Source organism: Schistocerca nitens, chromosome 9 (genome assembly GCF_023898315.1).
Source record: "Schistocerca nitens isolate TAMUIC-IGC-003100 chromosome 9, iqSchNite1.1, whole genome shotgun sequence".
NCBI lineage: Eukaryota > Metazoa > Arthropoda > Insecta > Orthoptera > Acrididae > Schistocerca > Schistocerca nitens.
In genome coordinates this window covers 455,634,208-455,651,257 of record NC_064622.1, presented here as the reverse complement: position 1 = coordinate 455,651,257, position 17,050 = coordinate 455,634,208, and positions in this window count along the sequence as shown.

Below are 17,050 nucleotides of genomic sequence, written 5' to 3'. Positions count from 1 at the left end.
GCCGACTTCAGTACAAGAAGTCTGACTCTTCTTACTGTCTATGTTTTGAGCCTTTCCTATGAGACCAATTATAGGTCCGATCCTTCACATCAGGTTTACTGTATCCCTTGGACCTTCAAATTGACGATGAAACACAGAAATTGCATGGGATTGAAATTCAAAATGCACAATGCCGACTTCAGTATGAGAAGACTTACTCTCCTTAGTGTCAATGATTTGAGCCTTTCCTGTGGGACCAGTTTTAGATTCCGATGCTTCACTTCAGGTTTACTGTATCCCTTGGACCTTCACATTCACGATGAAACACGGAAATGGCATCGGAATTAAATGCAAATGGCACAGTGCCGACTTAAGTACAAGACGTCTGACTCTTCTTACTCTCTATGTTTTGATCCTTTCCTGTGAGACCAGTTTTAGATTCCCATGCTTCACTTCAGGTTTACTGTATCACTTGGACCTTCACATTGACGATGAAACACAGAAATAGCATCGGAATTAAATGCAAATGGCACAGTGCCGACTTAAGTATAAGAAGACTTACTCTCCTTAGTGTCAATGATTTGAGCCTTTCCTGTGAGACCAGTTTTAGATTCCGATGCTTCACTTCAGGTTTACTGTATCCCTTGGACCTTCACATTCACGATGAAACACAGAAATGGCATCGGAATTAAATGCAAATGGCACAGTGCCGACTTAAGTACAAGAAGTCTGACTCTTCCTACTGTCTATGTTTTGAGCCTTTCCTGTGAGACCAATTATAGATCCGATCCTTCACATCACGTTTACTGAATCCCTTGGACCTTCAAATTGACGATGAAACATAGAAATTGCATGGGAATGAAATTCAAAATGCACAATGCCGACTTAAGTATAAGAAGACTTACTCTCCTTAGTGTCAATGATTTGGGCCTTTCCTGTGAGACCAGTTTTAGATTCCGATGCTTCACTTCAGGTTTACTGTATCCCTTGGACCTTCACATTGACGATGAAACACAGAAATGGCATCGGAATTAAATGCAAATGGCACAGTGCCGACTTAAGTACAAAAAGTCTGACTTTTCTTACTGTCTATGTTTTGATCCTTTCCTGTGCGACCAGTTTTTGATTCCGATGCTTCACTTCAGGTTTACTGTATCCCTTGGACCTTCACATTCACGATGAAATACAGAAGTGGCATCGGAATTAAATGAAAATAGCACAGTGCCGACTTAAGTACAAGAAGTCTGACTCTTCTTACTGTCTATGTTTTCAGCCATTCCTATGAGACCAATTATAGATGCGTTCCTTCACATTTGGTTTACTGTATCCCTTGGACCTTCAAATTGACGATGAAACACAGAAATTGCATGGGAATGAAATTCAAAATGCACAATGCCGACTTAAGTATAAGAAGACTTACTCTCCTTAGTGTCAATGATTTGAGCCTTTCCTGTGAGACCAGTTTTAGATTCCGATGCTTCACTTCAGGTTTACTGTATCCCTTGGACCTTCACATTCACGATGAAACACAGAAATGGCATCGGCATTATATGCAAACGGCACAGTGCCGACTTAAGTACAAGAAGTGTGACTCTTCTTACTGTCTATGTTTTGATCCTTTCCTGTGAAACCAGTTTTAGATTCGGATGCTTCACTTCCGGCTTACTGTATCCCTTGGACCTTCACATTCACGATGAAACACAGAAATGGCATCGGAATTAAATGCAAATGGCACAGTGCTGACTTAAGTACAAGAAGTCTGACTCTTCTTACTGTCTATGTTTTGATCCTTTCCTGTGAGACCAGTTATAGATTCCGATGCTTCACTTCAGGTTTACTGTATCACTTGGACCTTCACATTGACGATGTAACACAGAAATAGCATGGGAATTAAATGCAAATGGCACAGTGCCGACTTAAGTATAAGAAGACTTAATCTCCTTAGTGTCAATGATTTGAGCCTTTCCTGTGAGACCAGTTTTAGATTCCGATGCTTCACTTCAGGTTTACTGTATCCCTTGGACCTTCACATTGACGATGAAACACAGAAATGGCATCGGAATTAAACGCAAATGGCACAGTGCCGACTTAAGTACAAGAAGTCTGACTCTTCTTACTGTCTATGTTTAAATCCTTTCCTGTGAGACCAGTTTTAGATTCCGATGCTTCACTTCAGGTTTACTGTATCACTTGGACCTTCACATTGACGATGAAACCTAGAAATAGCATCGGAATTAAATGCAAATGGCACAGTGCACACTTAAGTATAAGAAGACTTACTCTCGCTAGTGTCAATGATTTGTGCCTTTCCTGTGAGACCAGTTTTAGATTCCGATGATTCACTTCAGGTTTACTGTATCTCTTGTACCTTCACATTCACGATGAAACACCGAAATGGCATCGGAATTAAATGCAAATGGCACAGTGCCGCCTTAAATATAAGAAGACTTACTCTCCTTAGTGTCAATGATTTGAGCCTTTCCTGTGAGACCAGTTTTAGATTCCGATGCTTCACTTCTGGTTTACTGTATCCCTTGGACCTTCACATTCACGATGAAACACAGAAATGGCATCGGAATTAAATGCAAATGGCACAGTGCCGACTTAAGTACATAAAGTCTGACTCTTCATACTGTCTATGTTTTGAGCCTTTCCTGTGAGACCAATTATAGGTCCGATCCTTCACATCAGGGTTACTGTATCCCTTGTACCTTCAAATTGACGATGAAACACAGAAATTGCATGGGAATGAAATTCAAAATGCACAATGCCGACTTAAGTATAAGAAGACTTACTCTCCTTAGTGTCAATGATTTGAGCCTTTCCTGTGAGACCAGTTTTAGATTCCGATGCTTCACTTCAGGTTTACTGTATCACTTGGACCTTCACATTCACGATGAAACACAGAAATGGCATCGGAATTAAATGCAAATGGCACTGTGCCGACTTAAGTACAAGAAGTCTGACTCTTCTTACTGTCTATGTTTTGATCCTTTCCTGTGAGACCAGTTTTATATTCCGATGCTTCACTTCAGGTTTACTGTATCCCTTGGACCTTCACATTCACGATGAAACACAGAAATGGCATCGGAATTAAATGCAAATGGCACAATGCCGACTTAAGTACAAGACGTCTGACTCTTCTTACTCTCTATGTTTTGATCCTTTCCTGTGAGACCAGTTTTAGAATCCCATGCTTCACTTCAGGTTTACTGTATCACTTGGACCTTCACATTGACGATGAAACACAGAAATAGCATCGGAATTAAATGCAAATGGCACAGTGCCGACTTAAGTATAAGAAGACTTACTCTCCTTAGTGTCAACGTTTTGAGCCTTTCCTGTGAGACCAGTTTTAGATTCCGATGCTTCACTTCGGGTTTACTTTAACCCTTGGACCTTCACATTCACGATGAAACACAGAAATGGCATCGGAATTAAATGCAAATGGCACAGTGCCGACTTAAGTACAAGAAGTCTGACTCTTCTTACTGTCTATGTTTTGATTCTTTCCTGTGACACCAGTTTTACATTCCGATGCTTCACTTCAGGTTTAGTGTATCCCTTGGACCTTCACACTGACTTTGAAACACAGAAACAGCATCGGAATTAAATGCAAATGGCACAGTGCCGACTTAAGTATAAGAAGACTTACTCTCGCTATTGTCAATGATTTGAGCCTTTCCTGTGAGACCAGTTTTAGATTCCGATGCTTCACTTCAGGTTTACTGTATCCCTTGACCTTCACATTCACGATGAAACACAGAAATGGCATCGGAATTAAATGCAAATGGCACAGTGCCGACTTCAGTACAAGAAGTCTGACTCTTCTTACAGTCTATGTTTTGATCCTCTCCTGTGAGACCAGTTTTAGATTCAGATGCTTCACTTCAGGTTTACTGTATCACTTGGACCTTCACATTGACGATGAAACACAGAAATAGCATGGGAATTAAATGCAAATGGCACAGTGCCGACTTAAGTATAAGAAGACTTACTCTCCTTAGTGTCAATGATTTGAGCCTTTCCAGTGAGACCAGTTTTAGATTCCGATGCTTCACTTCAGGTTTACTGTATCACTTGGACCTTCACATTCACGTTGAAACACAGAAATGGCATCGGAATTAAATGCAAATGGCACAGTGCCGACTTCAGTACAAGAAGTCTGACTCTTCTTACTGTCTATGTTTTGAGCCTTTCCTATGAGACCAATTATAGGTCCGATCCTTCACATCAGGTTTACTGTATCCCTTGGACCTTCAAATTGACGATGAAACACAGAAATTGCATGGGAATGAAATTCAAAATGCACAATGCCGACTTAAGTATAAGAAGACTTACTCTCCTTAGTGTCAATGATTTGGGCCCTTCCTGTGAGACCAGTTTTAGATTCCGATGCTTCAATTCAGGTTTACTGTATCCCTTGGACCTTCACATTGACGATGAAACACAGAAATGGCATCGGAATTAAATGCAAATGGCACAGTGCCGACTTAAGTACAAAAAGTCTGACTCTTCTTACTGTCTATGTTTTGATCCTTTCCTGTGAGACCAGTTTTTGATTCCGATGCTTCACTTCAGGTTTACTGTATCCCTTGGACCTTCACATTCACGATGAAACACAGAAATGGCATCGGAATTAAATGCAAATGGCACAGTGCCGACTTAAGTACAAGAAGTCTGACTCTTCTTACTGTCTATGTTTTCAGCCTTTCCTATGAGACCAATTATAGATCCGATCCTTCACATCAGGTTTACTGTATCCCTTGGACCTTCAAATTGACGATGAAACACAGAAATTGCATGGGAATGAAATTCAAAATGCACAATGCCGACTTAAGTATAAGAAGACTTACTCTCCTTAGTGTCAATGATTTGAGCCTTTCCTGTGAGACCAGTTTTAGATTCCGATGCTTCACTTCAGGTTCACTGTATCCCTTGACCTTCACATTCACGATGAAACACAGAAATGGCATCGGAATTAAATGCAAATGGCACAGTGCCGACCTAAGTACAAGAAGTCTGACTCTTCTTACTCTCTATGTTTTGATCCTTTCCTGTGAGACCAGTTTTAGATTCCGATGCTTCACTTCAGGTATACTGTATCCCTTGGACCTTGACATTGACGATGAAACACAGAAATAGCATTGGAATTAAATGCAAATGGCACAGTGCCGACTTATGTATAAGAAGACTTACTCTCCTTAGTGTCAATGATTTGAGCCTTTCCAGTGAGACCAGTTTTAGATTCCGATTCTTCACTTCAGGTTTACTGTATCCCTTGGACCTTTACATTCACGATGAAACACAGAAATGGCATCGGAATTAAATGCAAATGGCACAGTGCCGACTTAAGTACAAGAAGTCTGACTCTTCCTACTGTCTATGTTTTGAGCCTTTCCTGTGAGACCAATTACAGATCCGATCCTTCACATCAGGTTTACTGTATCCCTTGGACCTTCAAATTGACGATGAAACACAGAAATTGCATGGGAATGAAATTCAAAATGCACAATGCCGACTTAAGTATAAGAAGACTTACTCTCCTTAGTGTCAATGATTTGAGCCTTTCCTGTGAGACCAGTTTTAGATTCCGATGCTTCACTTCCGGTTTACTGTATCCCTTGGACCTTCACATTCACGATGAAACAGAGAAATGGCATCGGAATTAAATGCAAATGGCACAGTGCCGACTTAAGTACAAGAAGTCTGACTCTTCTTACTGTCTATGGTTTGAGCCTTTCCTGTGAGACCAATTATAGATCCGATCCTTCACATCACATTTACTGAATCCCTTGGACCTTCAAATTGACGATGAAACACAGAATTTTCATGGGAATGAAATTCAAAATGCACAATGCCGACTTCAGTATGAGAAGACTTACTCTCCTTAGTGTCAATGATTTGAGCCTTTCCTGTGAGACCAGTTTTAGATTCCGATGCTTCACTTCAGGTTTACTGTATCCCTTGGACCTTCACATTCCCGATGAAACACAGAAATGGCATCGGAATTAAATGCAAATGGCACAGTGCCGACTTCAGTACAAGAAGTCTGACTCTTCTTACTGTCTATGTTTTGATCCTTTCCTGTGAGACCAGTTTTTGAATCCGATGCTTCACTTCAGGTTTACTGTGTCCCTTGGACCATCACATTCACGATGAACACAGAAGTAGCATGGGAATTAAATGCAAATGGCACAGTGCCGACTTAAGTACAAGAAGTCTGACTCTTCCTACTGTCTATGTTTTGAGCCTTTCCTGTGAGACCAATTACAGATCCGATCCTTCACATCAGGTTTACTGTATCCCTTGGACCTTCAAATTGACGATGAAACACAGAAATTCCATGGGAATGAAATTCAAAATGCACAATGCCGACTTAAGTATAAGAAGACTTACTCTCCTTAGTGTCAATGATTTGGGCCCTTCCTGTGAGACCAGTTTTAGATTCCGATGCTTCACTTCAGGTTTACTGTATCCCTTGGACCTTCACATTGACGATGAAACACAGAAATGGCATCGGAATTAAATGCAAATGGCACAGTGCCGACTTAAGTACAAAAAGTCTGACTCTTCTTACTGTCTATGTTTTGATCCTTTCCTGTGAGACCAGTTTTTGATTCCGATGCTTCACTTCAGGTTTACTGTATCCCTTGGACCTTCACATTCACGATGAAACACAGAAATGGCATCGGAATTAAATGCAAATGGCACAGTGCCGACTTAAGTACAAGAAGTCTGACTCTTCTTACTGTCTATGTTTTCAGCCTTTCCTATGAGACCAATTATAGATCCGATCCTTCACATCAGGTTTACTGTATCCCTTGGACCTTCAAATTGACGATGAAACACAGAAATTGCATGGGAATGAAATTCAAAATGCACAATGCCGACTTAAGTATAAGAAGACTTACTCTCCTTAGTGTCAATGATTTGAGCCTTTCCTGTGAGACCAGTTTTAGATTCCGATGCTTCACTTCAGGTTCACTGTATCCCTTGACCTTCACATTCACGATGAAACACAGAAATGGCATCGGAATTAAATGCAAATGGCACAGTGCCGACCTAAGTACAAGAAGTCTGACTCTTCTTACTCTCTATGTTTTGATCCTTTCCTGTGAGACCAGTTTTAGATTCCGATGCTTCACTTCAGGTATACTGTATCCCTTGGACCTTGACATTGACGATGAAACACAGAAATAGCATTGGAATTAAATGCAAATGGCACAGTGCCGACTTATGTATAAGAAGACTTACTCTCCTTAGTGTCAATGATTTGAGCCTTTCCAGTGAGACCAGTTTTAGATTCCGATTCTTCACTTCAGGTTTACTGTATCCCTTGGACCTTAAAATTCACGATGAAACACAGAAATGGCATCGGAATTAAATGCAAATGGCACAGTGCCGACTTAAGTACAAGAAGTCTCACTCTTCCTACTGTCTATGTTTTGAGCCTTTCCTGTGAGACCAATTACAGATCCGATCCTTCACATCAGGTTTACTGTATCCCTTGGACCTTCAAATTGACGATGAAACACAGAAATTGCATGGGAATGAAATTCAAAATGCACAATGCCGACTTAAGTATAAGAAGACTTACTCTCCTTAGTGTCAATGATTTGAGCCTTTCCTGTGAGACCAGTTTTAGATTCCGATGCTTCACTTCCGGTTTACTGTATCCCTTGGACCTTCACATTCACGATGAAACAGAGAAATGGCATCGGAATTAAATGCAAATGGCACAGTGCCGACTTAAGTACAAGAAGTCTGACTCTTCTTACTGTCTATGGTTTGAGCCTTTCCTGTGAGACCAATTATAGATCCGATCCTTCACATCACATTTACTGAATCCCTTGGACCTTCAAATTGACGATGAAACACAGAAATTGCATGGGAATAAAATTCAAAATGCACAATGCCGACTTAAGTATAAGAAGACTTACTCTCCTTAGTGTCAATGATTTGAGCCTTTCCTGTGAGACCAGTTTTAGATTCCGATGCTTCACTTCAGGTTTACTGTATCCCTTGGACCTTCACATTCACGATGAAACACAGAAATGGCATCGGCATTATATGCAAATGGCACAGTGCCGACTTAAGTACAAGAGTCTGACTCTTCTTACTGTCTATGTTTTGATCCTTTCCTGTGAGACCAGTTTTAGAATCGGATGCTTCACTTCAGGTTTACTGTATCCCTTGGACCTTCACATTCACGATGAAACACAGAAATGGCATCGGCATTATATGCAAATGGCACAGTGCCGACTTAAGTACAAGAGTCTGACTCTTCTTACTGTCTATGTTTTGATCCTTTCCTGTGAGACCAGTTTTAGAATCGGATGCTTCACTTCAGGTTTACTGTATCCCTTGGACCTTCACAATCACGATGAAACACAGAAATGGCATCGGAATTAAATGCAAATGGCACAGTGCCGACTTAAGCACAAAAACTCTGACTCTTCTTACTGTCTATGTTTTGATCCTTTCCTGTGACACCAGTTTTAGATTCCGATGCTTCACTTCTGGTTTACTGTATCCCTTGGATCTTCACATTCACGATGAAACACAGAAATGGCATCGGAATTAAATGCAAATGGCACAGTGCCGACTTAAGTACAAGAAGTCTGACTCTTCTTACTGTCTATGTTTTCAGCCTTTCCTATGAGACCGATTATAGATCCGATCCTTCACATCAGGTTTACTGTATCCCTTGGACCTTCAAATTGACGATGAAACACAGAAATTGCATGGGAATAAAATTCAAAATGCACAATGCCGACTTAAGTATAAGAAGACTTACTCTCCTTAGTGTCAATGATTTGAGCCTTTCCTGTGAGACCAGTTTTAGATTCCGATGCTTCACTTCAGGTTTACTGTATCCCTTGGACCTTCACATTCACGATGAAACACAGAAATGGCATCGGCATTATATGCAAATGGCACAGTGCCGACTTAAGTACAAGAGTCTGACTCTTCTTACTGTCTATGTTTTGATCCTTTCCTGTGAGACCAGTTTTAGAATCGGATGCTTCACTTCCGGTTTACTGTATCCCTTGGACCTTCACATTCACGATGAAACACAGAAATGGCATCGGAATTAAATGCAAATGGCACAGTGCCGACTTAAGTACAAGAAGTCTGACTCTTCTTACTGTCTATGTTTTGATCCTTTCCTGTGAGACCAATTTTGGATTCCTATGCTTCACTTCAGGTTTAGTGTCTCCCTTGGATCTTCACATTGACGATGAAACACAGAAATAGCATCGGAATTAAATGCAAATGGCAAAGTGCCGAATTAAGTACAAGACCTCTGACTCTTCTTACTCTCTATGTTTTGATCCAATCCTGTGAGACCAGTTTTAGAATCCCATGCTTCGCTTCAGGTTTACTGTATCACTTGGACCTTCACATTGACGATGAAACACAGAAATAGCATCGGAATTAAATGCAAATGGCACAGTGCCGACTTAAGTATAAGAAGACTTACTCTCCTTAGTGTCAATGAATTGAGCCTTTCCTGTGAGACCAGTTTTAGATTCCGATGCTTCACTTCAGGTTTACTGTATCCCTTGGACCTTCACATTCACGATGAAACACAGAAATGGCATCGGAATTAAATGCAAATGGCACAGAGCCGACTTAAGTACAAGAAGTCTGACTCTTCTTACTGTCTATGTTTTGATCCTTTCCTGTGAGACCAGTTTTAGAATCCCATGCTTCACTTCAGGTTTACTGTATCACTCTGACCTTCACATTGACGATGAAACACAGAAATAGCATCGGAATTAAATGCAAATGGCACAGTGCCGACTTAAGTATAAGAAGACTTACTCTCCTTAGTGTCAATGAATTGAGCCTTTCCTGTGAGACCAGTTTTAGATTCCGATGCTTCACTTCAGGTTTACTGTATCCCTTGGACCTTCACATTCACGATGAAACACAGAAATGGCATCGGAATTAAATGCAAATGGCACAGTGCCGACTTAAGTACAAGAAGTCTGACTCTTCTTACTGTCTATGTTTTGATTCTTTCCTGTGACACCAGTTTTAGATTCCGATGCTTCACTTCAGGTTTACTGTATCCCTTGGACCTTCACATTCACGATGAAACACAGATATAGCATCGGAGTTAAATGCAAATGGCACAGTGCCGACTTATGTTTAAGAAGACTTACTCTCCTTAGTGTCAATGAATTGAGCCTTTCCTGTGAGACCAGTTTTAGATTCCGATGCTTCACTTCAGGTTTACTGTATCCCTTGGACCTTCACATTCACGATGAAACACAGAAATGGCATCGGAATTAAATGCAAATGGCACAGTGCCGACTTAAGTACAAGAAGTCTGACTCTTCTTACTGTCTATGTTTTAATTCTTTCCTGTGACACCAGTTTTAGATTCCGATGCTTCACTTCAGGTTTACTGTAGCCCTTGGACCTTCACATTCACGATGAAACACAGAAATGGCATCGGAATTAAATGCAAATGGCACAGTCCCGACTTAAGTACAAGAAGTCTGACTCTTCTTACTGTCTATGTTTTGATTCTTTCCTGTGACACCAGTTTTAGATTCCGATGCTTCACTTCAGGTTTACTGTATCCCTTGGACCTTCACATTCACGATGAAACACAGAAATGGCATCGGAATTAAATGCAAATGGCACAGTGCCGACTTAAGTACAAGAAGTCTGACTCTTCTTACTGTCTATGTTTTGATCCTTTCCTGTGAGACCAGTTTCATATTCCGATGCTTCACTTCAGGTTTAGTGTATCCCTTGGACCTTCACACTGACTTTGAAACACAGAAACAGCATCGGAATTAATTGCAAATGGCACAGTGCCGACTTAAGTATAAGAAGACTTACTCTCGCTATTGTCAATGATTTGAGCCTTTCCTGTGAGACCAGTTTTAGATTCCGATGCTTCACTTCAGGTTTACTGTATCCCTTGACCTTCACATTCACGATGAAACACAGAAATGGCATCGGAATTAAATGCAAATGGCACAGTGCCGACTTCAGTACAAGAAGTCTGACTCTTCTTACAGTCTATGTTTTGATCCTTTCCTGTGAGACCAGTTTTAGATTCCGATGCTTCACTTCAGGTTTACTGTATCACTTGGACCTTCACATTCACGATGAAACAGAGAAATGGCATCGGAATTAAATGCAAATGGCACAGTGCCGACTTAAGTACAAGAAGTCTGACTCTTCTTACTGTCTATGGTTTGAGCCTTTCCTGTGAGACCAATTATAGATCCGATCCTTCACATCACATTTACTGAATCCCTTGGACCTTCAAATTGACGATGAAACACAGAATTTTCATGGGAATGATATTCAAAATACACAATGCCGACTTAAGTATAAGAAGACTTACTCTCGTTAGTGTCAATGATTTGGGCCTTTCCTGTGAGACCAGTTTTAGATTCCGATGCTTCACTTCAGGTTTACTGTATCCCTTGGACCTTCACATTCACGATGAAACACAGAAATGGCATCGGAATTAAATGCAAATGGCACAGTGCCGACTTAAGCACAAAAACTCTGACTCTTCTTACTGTCTATGTTTTGATCCTTTCCTGTGACACCAGTTTTAGATTCCGATGCTTCACTTCTGGTTTACTGTATCCCTTGGATCTTCACATTCACGATGAAACACAGAAATGGCATCGGAATTAAATGCAAATGGCACAGTGCCGACTTAAGTACAAGAAGTCTGACTCTTCTTACTGTCTATGTTTTCAGCCTTTCCTATGAGACCGATTATAGATCCGATCCTTCACATCAGGTTTACTGTATCCCTTGGACCTTCAAATTGACGATGAAACACAGAAATTGCATGGGAATAAAATTCAAAATGCACAATGCCGACTTAAGTATAAGAAGACTTACTCTCCTTAGTGTCAATGATTTGAGCCTTTCCTGTGAGACCAGTTTTAGATTCCGATGCTTCACTTCAGGTTTACTGTATCCCTTGGACCTTCACATTCACGATGAAACACAGAAATGGCATCGGCATTATATGCAAATGGCACAGTGCCGACTTAAGTACAAGAGTCTGACTCTTCTTACTGTCTATGTTTTGATCCTTTCCTGTGAGACCAGTTTTAGAATCGGATGCTTCACTTCCTGTTTACTGTATCCCTTGGACCTTCACATTCACGATGAAACACAGAAATGGCATCGGAATTAAATGCAAATGGCACAGTGCCGACTTAAGTACAAGAAGTCTGACTCTTCTTACTGTCTATGTTTTGATCCTTTCCTGTGAGACCAATTTTGGATTCCTATGCTTCACTTCAGGTTTAGTGTCTCCCTTGGATCTTCACATTGACGATGAAACACAGAAATAGCATCGGAATTAAATGCAAATGGCAAAGTGCCGAATTAAGTACAAGACCTCTGACTCTTCTTACTCTCTATGTTTTGATCCAATCCTGTGAGACCAGTTTTAGAATCCCATGCTTCGCTTCAGGTTTACTGTATCACTTGGACCTTCACATTGACGATGAAACACAGAAATAGCATCGGAATTAAATGCAAATGGCACAGTGCCGACTTAAGTATAAGAAGACTTACTCTCCTTAGTGTCAATGAATTGAGCCTTTCCTGTGAGACCAGTTTTAGATTCCGATGCTTCACTTCAGGTTTACTGTATCCCTTGGACCTTCACATTCACGATGAAACACAGAAATGGGATCGGAATTAAATGCAAATGGCACAGTGCCGACTTAAGTACAAGAAGTCTGACTCTTCTTACTGTCTATGTTTTGATCCTTTCCTGTGAGACCAGTTTTAGAATCCCATGCTTCACTTCAGGTTTACTGTATCACTTGGACCTTCACATTGACGATGAAACACAGAAATAGCATCGGAATTAAATGCAAAGGGCACAGTGCCGACTTAAGTATAAGAAGACTTACTCTCCTTAGTGTCAATGAATTGAGCCTTTCCTGTGAGACCAGTTTTAGATTCCGATGCTTCACTTCAGGTTTACTGTATCCCTTGGACCTTCACATTCACGATGAAACACAGAAATGGCATCGGAATTAAATGCAAATGGCACAGTGCCGACTTAAGTACAAGAAGTCTGACTCTTCTTACTGTCTATGTTTTGATTCTTTCCTGTGACACCAGTTTTAGATTCCGATGCTTCACTTCAGGTTTACTGTATCCCTTGGACCTTCACATTCACGATGAAACACAGATATAGCATCGGAGTTAAATGCAAATGGCACAGTGCCGACTTATGTTTAAGAAGACTTACTCTCCTTAGTGTCAATGAATTGAGCCTTTCCTGTGAGACCAGTTTTAGATTCCGATGCTTCACTTCAGGTTTACTGTATCCCTTGGACCTTCACATTCACGATGAAACACAGAAATGGCATCGGAATTAAATGCAAATGGCACAGTGCCGACTTAAGTACAAGAAGTCTGACTCTTCTTACTGTCTATGTTTTAATTCTTTCCTGTGACACCAGTTTTAGATTCCGATGCTTCACTTCAGGTTTACTGTATCCCTTGGACCTTCACATTCACGATGAAACACAGAAATGGCATCGGAATTAAATGCAAATGGCACAGTGCCGACTTAAGTACAAGAAGTCTGACTCTTCTTACTGTCAATGTTTTGATTCTTTCCTGTGACACCAGTTTTAGATTCCGATGCTTCACTTCAGGTTTACTGTATCCCTTGGACCTTCACATTCACGATGAAACACAGAAATGGCATCGGAATTAAATGCAAATGGCACAGTGCCGACTTAAGTACAAGAAGTCTGACTCTTCTTACTGTCTATGTTTTGATCCTTTCCTGTGAGACCAGTTTCATATTCCGATGCTTCACTTCAGGTTTAGTGTATCCCTTGGACCTTCACACTGACTTTGAAACACAGAAACAGCATCGGAATTAATTGCAAATGGCACAGTGCCGACTTAAGTATAAGAAGACTTACTCTCGCTATTGTCAATGATTTGAGCCTTTCCTGTGAGACCAGTTTTAGATTCCGATGCTTCACTTCAGGTTTACTGTATCCCTTGACCTTCACATTCACGATGAAACACAGAAATGGCATCGGAATTAAATGCAAATGGCACAGTGCCGACTTCAGTACAAGAAGTCTGACTCTTCTTACAGTCTATGTTTTGATCCTTTCCTGTGAGACCAGTTTTAGATTCCGATGCTTCACTTCAGGTTTACTGTATCACTTGGACCTTCACATTGACGATGAAACACAGAAATAGCATGGGAATTAAATGCAAATGACACAGTGCCGACTTAAGTATAAGAAGACTTACTCTCCTTAGTGTCAATGATTTGAGCCTTTCCAGTGAGGCCAGTTTTAGATTCCGATGCTTCACTTCAGGTTTACTGTATCCCTTGGACCTTCACATTCACGATGAAACACAGAAATGGCATCGGAACTAAATGCAAATGGCACAGTGCCGACTTAAGTACAAGAAGTCTGACTCTTCTTACTGTCTATGTTTTCAGCCTTTCCTATGAGACCAATTATAGATCCGATCCTTCACATCAGGTTTACTGTATCCCTTGGACCTTCAAATTGACGATGGAACACAGAAATTGCATGGGAATGAAATTCAAAATGCACAATGCCGACTTAAGTATAAGAAGACTTACTCTCCTTAGTGTCAATGATTTGAGCCTTTCCTGTGAGACCAGTTTTAGATTCCGATGCTTCACTTCAGGATTTACTGTATCCCTTGGACCTTCACATTCACGATGAAACACAGAAATGGCATCGGCATTATATGTGAATGGCACAGTGCCGACTTAAGTACAAGAGTCTGACTCTTCTTACTGTCTATGTTTTGATCCTTTCCTGTGAGACCAGTTTTAGATTCGGATGCTTCACTACCGGTTTACTGTATCCCTTGGACCCTCACATTCACGATGAAACACAGAAATGGCATCGGAAATAAATGCAAATGACACAGTGCCGACTTAAGTACAAGAAGTCTGACTCTTCTTACTGTCTTTGTTTTGAGCCTTTCCTGTGAGACCAATTATAGATCCGATCCTTCACATCAGGTTTACTGAATCCCTTGGACCTTCTAATTGACGATGAAACACAGAAATTGCATAGGAATGAAATTCAAAATGCAAATTGCCGGCTTCAGTATAAGAAGACTTACTCTCCTTAGTGTCAATGATTTGGGTCTTTCCTGTGAGACCAGTTTTAGATTCCGATGCTTCACTTCAGGTTTACTGTATCCCTTGGACCTTCACATTCACGATGAAAGACAGAAATGGCATCGGAATTAAATGCAAATGGCACAGTGCCGACTTAAGTACAAGAAGTCTGACTCCTCTTACTGTCTATGTTTTGATCCTTTCCTGTGAGACCAGTTTTAGATTCCGATGCTTCACTTCAGGTTTAGTGTCTCCCTTGGATCTTCACATTGACGATGAAACACAGAAATAGCATCGGAATTAAATGCAAATGACAAAGTGCCGAATTAAGCATAAGAAGACTTACTCTCGCTAGTGTCAATGATTTGAGCCTTTCCTGTGACACCAGTTTTAGATTCCGATGCTTCACTTCAGGTTTACTGTCTGCCTGGAACCTTCACATTCACGATGAAACACAGAAATAGCATGGGAATTAAATGCAAATGGCACAGTGCCGACTTAAGTATAAGAAGACTTACTCTCCTTAGTGTCAATGATTTGAGCCTTTCCTGTGAGACCAGTTTTAGATTCCGATGCTTCACTTCAGGTTTACTGTATCCCTTGACCTTCACATTCACGATGAAACACAGAAATGGCATCGGAATTAAATGCAAATGGCACAGTGCCGACCTTAGTACAAGAAGTCTGACTCTTCTTACTCTCTATGTTTTGATCCTTTCCTGTGAGACCAGTTTTAGATTCCGATGCTTCACTTCAGGTATACTGTATCCCTTGGACCTTGACATTGACGATGAAACACAGAAATAGCATTGGAATTAAATGCAAATGGCACAGTGCCGACTTATGTATAAGAAGACTTACTCTCCTTAGTGTCAATGATTCGAGCATTTCCAGTGAGACCAGTTTTAGATTCCGATTCTTCACTTCGGGTTTACTGTATCCCTTGGACCTTTACATTCACGATGAAACACAGAAATGGCATCGGAATTAAATGCAAATGGCACAGTGCCGACTTAAGTACAAGAAGTCTCACTCTTCCTACTGTCTATGTTTTGAGCCTTTCCTGTGAGACCAATTACAGATCCGATCCTTCACATCAGGTTTACTGTATCCCTTGGACCTTCAAATTGACGATGAAACACAGAAATTGCATGGGAATGAAATTCAAAATGCACAATGCCGACTTAAGTATAAGAAGACTTACTCTCCTTAGTGTCAATGATTTGAGCCTTTCCTGTGAGACCAGTTTTAGATTCCGATGCTTCACTTCCGGTTTACTGTATCCCTTGGACCTTCACATTCACGATGAAACAGAGAAATGGCATCGGAATTAAACGCAAATGGCACAGTGCCAACTTAAGTACAAGAAGTCTGACTCTTCTTACTGTCTATGGTTTGAGCCTTTCCTGTGAGACCAATTATAGATCCGAACCTTCACATCACGTTTACTGAATCCCTTGGACCTTCAAATTGACGATGAAACACAGAAATTGCATGGGAATGAAATTCAAAACACACAATGCCGACTTAAGTATAAGAAGACTTACTCTCCTTAGTGTCAATGATTTGGGCCTTTCCTGTGAGACCAGTTTTAGATTCCGATGCTTCACTTCAGGTTTACTGTATCCCTTGGACCTTCACATTGACGATGAAACACAGAAATGGCATCGGAATTAAATGCAAATGGCACAGTGCCGACTTAAGCACAAAAAGTCTGACTCTTCTTACTGTCTATGTTTTGATCCTTTCCTGTGACACCAGTTTTAGATTCCGATGCTTCACTTCAGGTTTACTGTATCCCTTGGATCTTCACAGTCACGATGAAACACAGAAATGGCATCGGCATTATATGCAAATGGCCCAGTGCCGTTTTAAGTACAAGAGTCTGACTCTTCTCACTGTCTATGTTTTGATCCT